The sequence below is a fragment of the Vicugna pacos genome, chromosome 3 (assembly GCF_048564905.1).
Source record: "Vicugna pacos chromosome 3, VicPac4, whole genome shotgun sequence".
Lineage (NCBI taxonomy): Eukaryota > Metazoa > Chordata > Mammalia > Artiodactyla > Camelidae > Vicugna > Vicugna pacos.
The window spans coordinates 94,010,139-94,017,177 of record NC_132989.1 but is presented as its reverse complement, the minus strand read 5'-3'; positions in this window follow the sequence as shown (position 1 = coordinate 94,017,177).

Here is a 7,039-nt window from a genome sequence, read left to right as displayed (position 1 = left end):
TGTGCTTCAGCTTTCTGCCTCCTGTCTTTGGGACCCTTTGACAACCAGGATCCTCCCTCCCAGAACACTAACAGTAACAACAACAACAGTAACAGTAATAATTCATCCTGTCCTACACAGGCCCCCTCGCGAGTGCAATGCACAGAAAGCTACGTGGTCGAAAGTGGACTTTACCACCTGCCCACCACCCCCACCTCCACATCAGTTCCTAGGAGACACCTCCGGCCAGGGCTTCCCGAGATCTAATGCAGGTGCTTTCACAACTCCAATTGATTCACATTTTGAATCAGTTACCTCCAGCCAAAAAAAGTCATTGTGATTTTAGCAAAATATCCCACTGAGCTGAAGCCAGAAGAGTTGTGTTGTGGATACAATGTCTTTCCTACATGTGTTATCCAGAGAAAAAACACAATCACCATGGGAGGTGTTGAGGGGTGCCAGGAGGGTGTACTGGGATGGATGAGGGTGCTGACCCATTTTCCCCTTGTTGGGTTGCAGAAGGGGCTGGAAGTGGAGGGGTGACGCATGATAAAGTCAAGATTGTAGAGATCCTGCTGGTGACAGGGCAGCAGAGTAGGGGACCCAAGAGGAGCTGATCACATGGGAGGCTCAGTGTGGGAGAACAGGGTGAGGGACAGTATACCCCCAAGCTCTTTCACCTTCTCAGTGGCCAAAAATCAGGAGACGTGGGATGAGTCTAAAGCAGAGCTGGCTGCGAGGGTATAAACTTGTCCTGAAGCTGAGGGATGAGACGTGGGTTCAGATGGGCAGGTGGGCTGAGAACTCAGCCTGGTTTTGTGGGTCCTCCAGTTTCCTCTCCAAGTGTATCTGCTATCTATTGCTGCAGCAAAGCTGCATGACAAACAACCACAAACCCTCAGTGGCATACCACAAGACTGGTTCATTGCTTACATGCCTGGAGTGGGCAGCTCTGCTGATCCAGGCTGGGCTCGGTGGTTCTTCTGGTCTCGGTGGGACTCGTTCCCATGGGCTCCCATAGCATGGCCTCGGCTGGGTTGGTGAGGTAACTTGTGTCTGCTCCAGCCTCCTCCTGGAACCAGTGAGCTAGCCTGACATGCCCTTCACGCAACCACGGAGGAGGGTCAGGGCGCTGGAATCGCAGTAAAGGCCTTTTACAGCCTAGGTTAGGAACTGCCTCGTGTCACTGTTAGTCAAAGTCCGCACACTCAAGAGATGAAGAAACAGACTGTACCTCCATCATGGGAGCAACTGCAGAGTCTCCTGGCACTGGGCATGGACACAGGGAGGGGGAAGCCAGGCCCATGGGTGCCATCAATCCATCACAGCAGGTCCCGCGCTGTTGAGGGAAGTGGGGCAGCAGGACGAGGCGGCCCTGAGGTGGGTCGTCGGCAGGACCCTGGGGGTGGGACGAGGCCTGTGAGGTTGCGGTGACAGGGACGGCCCCCCAGGGGGGCAGCCTCCGCCCACTCCAGCCCTGCCTGCTGTGCCCATTGTCCCCCAGCTGTTGGCTGACACCTGGCAGCCCTGTTGTCGCTCTGAGGAGGGCCTGGTGGGGTAGGGGCTGTGCCGTGGTCTGGGGGCAGCGGCTCTGCGGAGAGGCCTGTCGGAGAAGGCGGGCTGGGCTCTTGGCCAGAGGGAGAGTTTTGCAGACTAGCCAGTCCTGCAAAGTCGGAGCTCAATGCCACCCCTGTCCTGCCCAGGAAGGAAATCATGAGGCATGGGTTCCTGAAAAGCTTTTGTCCCACAGTCGGGATCTGAGAAAATTCCCCAGAACTTCCCACATAGTCTAAGCAAGGACGCTGGGCTGGGGTCACGGAGGGGGATGTTCTTGCTTTTCCTACCAAGACTGACTTTCACCACCTCCTCCATGTGTTTCCTCTAAGCCTGACAGCAGGATCCCCCAGGGGGTCTGTGGGGTCTTCTTTGTCCCCACACTGCTCCGGAGGCAGCCTGGTGACCTTCCACTCAGGCCCCACTCCGAATGGCTGTCTTGCTCTCCCGCCCTGCTCTCTGCCTTCCATTTCCGGCCCAGTCCTGTCTCCCGGCTCCTCTGACACAAACAGGCTCTCTGCTTTCCCCACACGAACAGCCCTGGTTCCAGAGTCACAGGGGCTTCCCTTCCGACGGCCGTCTCTCCGCTCCTTCCCTCCACCGCCCACCTCTCCTCCTCCCCTTGTGCAAGGAGCTGCCTCCTCCCCAGTGGGAGGAAGCTCTCGGAAATGTGCCCGGAGCTGGCAGCCCCAGTGCTTTCCACTTGGAGGAAATGCTGCATTTTTCACCTTTAACCCAGAAAAATATAGTTCTCAGAAAGCTTGTTTTGAGCACTGAGAGTTCCCAAAGGAAGCAGAAGAGGGAGGAGGAGGGGCTCCCAGCCCCTCTCTGAGCTCTGACAGCCAGCCCCCTGCCCCCCAAGGCTGCTCGTCCCTGGGAGGGAGGCACCAAGGGGCGGCCTGAGAGGCTCCGCTGCCGCTGCCAGGGAGAGACAGGCAGGGAATTCCAGCTCCATGTGGGAAGACGAGTCATGCTTCAGGAGAGGGGCTGGAACCAAGCATCACTGCTTCCCACTCCCTTCCTGGCCTCTTCCGGCTCCAGCCCAGTTCAGGAACACAGTGTCCCTGCCCTTGAAGGTGGAGGTGCCGGGGGGAGATGTGTGCCCAGCAACACACAACCCAGTCCCTTAGCGGACAAGGGTGTGTGCTTAGCTTGTCAAAGGCAGGAAAGAAAGGCTCCAAGACTACCATCCAGAGGGAGCCCAAGGGGCAGAGGGCTGCCAGCACAGAGAATCAGCATCCAAAATAAAGGTTTCTGCTGCTGTAACCCACTCCCAGGTAGTCACTTCCCAAGATGGAGAAGGGGGTCGTTCAGCTGCATCATAACTGGGTACTCCTACAGCACACACTAAAACCACCAGGGAAATAGAGGTGGCCCTGCCTTGGCCCTGCTGTGGCCGCGGAGTGCGAGGTCTGCAGGCATGTAAGCTGCTGGGTCCTGGTGGAAGTGACAGGCTGTCATTAGGAAGTTCCAGCTTATAGGTGGCTATATTCAGGGGGCAGAATGACTAATCCAGTTCAGCAGCACGGTCTGGCTGCTGAGAGAGGCCCTGTGAGTAACTGTGCTTCAACCTCACGTTCAAAGAATGTTCACATATTTGATCTCAACAACAGTTCCTCTTTGATGATGGCCAGAGCAGATGGGCAAGGCCAGTTTGACTCGGGGAGACAAAGTGACTTGCCTGCGGTCCTACCACAAGGACACAACCACGGAGCTTCACTGAGGAACACATCTACCCCTTCCCCGACCTCCGGGCAGATGCCCCGGGCCCTGGAGCCCAGGATTGCTCAGTGGCATTCTGGGGCTCCCTTGGGTTAGCTGTCAGTGGCAGGACAGTCTTGTGGGTGGGGAGGATTTGGGCAGAGGCCAGCTCCAGCTCACAACAGCTCCAAGTCTGCCTGCTTCCAAAGCGCTCCTATCAGGAGGACTCTGGGCTGAACAAGCAGAGACCAGAGCCACTCCATCCGAGTGGGATTCAGGGCCCCCAGCAGGCTGTGAGGTCGGGGCTTGAAGTCTTTTCTTCTCTCCAGCACTCCTGGGAGTTGCTGCAAGCTACTTCCAAGCAGTGGTGTGCTCGCCTGGGCCCCTGCCCAGCCCTGGCCAAGCCAGCGACTGCAAGAGACAGGCACGCAGCAGACAGAACTCCATCTCCCCTCCTCTCCTGCCTGCCTTTGCTGAGACAGCTTTGTCCTAGAAAGCGCAGGGCTCCCAGGAGCACTCGCTTTTTCCTGGAAAGGTGCACGAGCAGCTCTGTCTCTCAGCCTCTGGGATGAGCTTGCTGCCTTTCTCTGTGTCTAGCATTGTCTCTCTGACTTGCTCAAGACCCAAAAGGTTTCCAAAGGCACAGAGATCTTCAAACATGTGGTATGGCCTCCCCCTATGTCCCAGTGGCCCACCTCCAAGCAAGGGCCCAGCCTGGGGCTATGGCCTCCTTGGACGGCCCAGTGCTAAGGGGCTGCACCTCTGACTTGGCCAAAAGAGGACCTGGATGGGAGTGTCTGTGAGAAGGAAGGCCAGGGCAGTGCCAGGAGTTTGCTCATCTGCGCTCATTTAGAAACAAGTGACAGGGGCCAGGCCGGGGACGGGCAGTGGGAGGCCCTGGCAGGAAGTTGGCTGAAGGTGAGCAGAGACAGAGTGAAGGGACCAGCTGCCCAAAGGGCGGTGGGGGTGAGGGTGGGGCTACAGGCCTGCGGCCTGGTGACCTCCGCACCCCGGTGGCAGGCATCCCGTGTTCTCACTGAACTTAGGGCTCAAAGGGCAACTGTGGGGACGGTGGACATGACATGGGGGTCCCTGTCCAATAGAGCAGCAAATGCACACACTGCTTGTTCAGGACACATTGTCAGAGCCTCAGAAATAAAATAAAGCTGCTTGGTCTCCTGGTCCAGCCCCTCAGACAGGGCTGGGGAGGTAGAGTGACTTGCCCAGGGTTGGGGCCTTGGTCAGTGTCACCGGACTGCCTCTGGCTGGGAAGCCTGAAGCCCTCAGACTTTGTCTGGAGGCTTTAGGGGTGTTAGGATGGAGGGCGGGGATGCAGAATGACTTTCTGGGTCCTCCTCACAGGCACTGCCCTCCCCCTGCCCCGCCACAGGCTCTCACTGTGTGCAGAACCACCCGGATGAGATGCAGGTGAGACTTTTAAAGGAGAGAGAAGCCTCTGTTCCTCCAACCGGTGTCAGCCAGGGCTGTGGGGTCACTGGAGGCTTGGGCCCTCTTAAACCCACTGGGCATCTGCTTCTTCAAAGCCAGCATGAGACTGTCTTTCCAAAGGGCCCTGCCGCTCTTGTAAGAGCTCTCCTGATTAGGTGAGGCCCACCCTGGATAGCCTCCCTTTCTACTAACACGAAGAGAGTTGACGAGAAGCCTAATCGTGGGAGTGACTTCCTGTCATAAGCACAGGTCGGGCCGCACTCCAGGGGATGGGACTGTACCAGGTGTGTGTACCCAGGTCTCAGGGCCATCTGAAACCCTGCCTGTCCCAACCCTCACCTACTCCAACTCCCAGTCTCTCCCTACTCCAGATGAGAGATTTCACCAGAGACCAGCTTTGTCTCCTTAAAGTGCGCTTTGTGTCACATGCTGTCCCATCTAAAGAATGCATCACAGTTCACTACTTTCCCAAACAATGAGTCAAATCAAGACTCCTAGGATAAGAGCATTTCTGTTCCCAGAGAGCTTAAAAATCTTTCTAAATCCCTACTTACATACTTCAATCTTGTTTCCCCTGGGTCCTGGGACCCTTCACCAATGACTAGGGACCCAGCACAGAGTTCAGTGGATGCTGTGGGTACCCTAGGACTGAGGAAGTTGAGCCGGGCAGCTGCTGTGACCAGTGACCACTCAGCCGGAGCCCTGAGCAGTCCCCACCCCGAGCTCCTGCCGGCCACCCCATTGTCTTAGGGGAAACGGCATGTGAGCAGGAGAACTCTGCATTAGGTCAAAATGTTCCAGTCTGTTGGTGGCGAAGACGGCACTTTACCTCCTAGGAAAGGTGGTGTGGGAGTCCTCCAATGGCACTAGTGTGAATTCAAGTGTCGCTCCTTAGTCCCAAACAAATCAGGGCCAAACATCTTCGCCTGCCTTTCAATGTTACCCATTATTTGATGGAAAGTGAACTGTACAAATGTCCAGAATGCTGAATTAAAGAATTCATCCATATGATAGAATTTTCTATATCCATGCAAGAATAATGCCATATAAATATTCTATTGACAGGCAAAGATTTTCAAAATATGTTAAATTTTGAAATCAAGTTTCAAACTAGAATATTTAATATAATCCTTTTTATATATGCATACATATACATGTATATATACATATGAAAATATATGTAAATGTAATTACATACACATTTGCATAGGAAAATGTCTGAGAGGACAAAAAGTAAAATGCTAAAAATAGCTAATGGTGCATAAAAAGAGTGTATGAATTTTTCTTTTTCCTTTTATTTTCCAGTTTTTGATCAGTGAGCTGTAGTATTTTACTGTTTTGTCCACCCAGAATATCACCTTCTTCTCTTGTCCTCCTCCAATAGCTATGTAATATTTATGAAAGTAACTTTGAACAGAACCTCTGGACCAGGGATGAACATGTGACACAGGCCAGGCCAGAGTTCTTGCTGGGAGTAGGGACCCCCTCTCCTCTCTGTGCATAAGGCTGTTAACTTGGAGGAGCATGGAGCCAGGAGCCCAGCTCTCTGGCCCAGAGAAGAAAGTTCTGGCTACAGAGAACAGATATGTGTCAGTTCTGGGTGAAGGAGGAGACTAAAGTCCAGTGTCACCTGCAGCAAGTTCCAGGGCTTACCTACCCACAAAGTAAATGCCTAGCAGATCGGGAGATGGGATACGGACTGTCTCCTGGAGAAGCAGATATGTGACTGGGTGGGAGGTGGGAATACGAGCAAATCCCTTGGTCATGCCCCTTGCCATTTGGAAGGATATAGAGAACTTGACCTAGAGAAAGAGATATATTTCAAAGCAGGAAGAGATGCGGAGTGGGGAGTGGTTGGGAGAAGGGCTCTAAGCTATTGTCACTTCAGCTAATGCCCATTTATCTCCTACATGCTTTTGTCAAAGAGATAAGAGGATGAAGGCACATTTCCTTTGAGGCAGAACAAAGGGTAACGCATTCAGCAATAAGAGCATCTACCACAAACAGCATCTTCCCCAGGCGGACCTGGGAAGCCTCCTTCCTCTTCCGAAGGCATTCACATTCCACGAGGTCTGCTCTGTCTTTCCATCCTTGGAGACCATGTCACAGGGTGGCCACCTCTCTGTAAGACAACATATTTCTAATATCCAGAGACACACATTCAACCACTTTTTTATTTTTTCAAGGCACAATTATTTAAAGAACATTTATTGAGCACTAGTGACGTGGCAGATACATTGCTAAGCTCTGTAGGTGCAGCAGTGACTAAGACGTGCTTCAATTCCTACTATCAGATGAAGCCTTAGGATTGTGCTCGGACCACAGAGGGGTTGCTGCTGGACAGGCAGACAGCAGG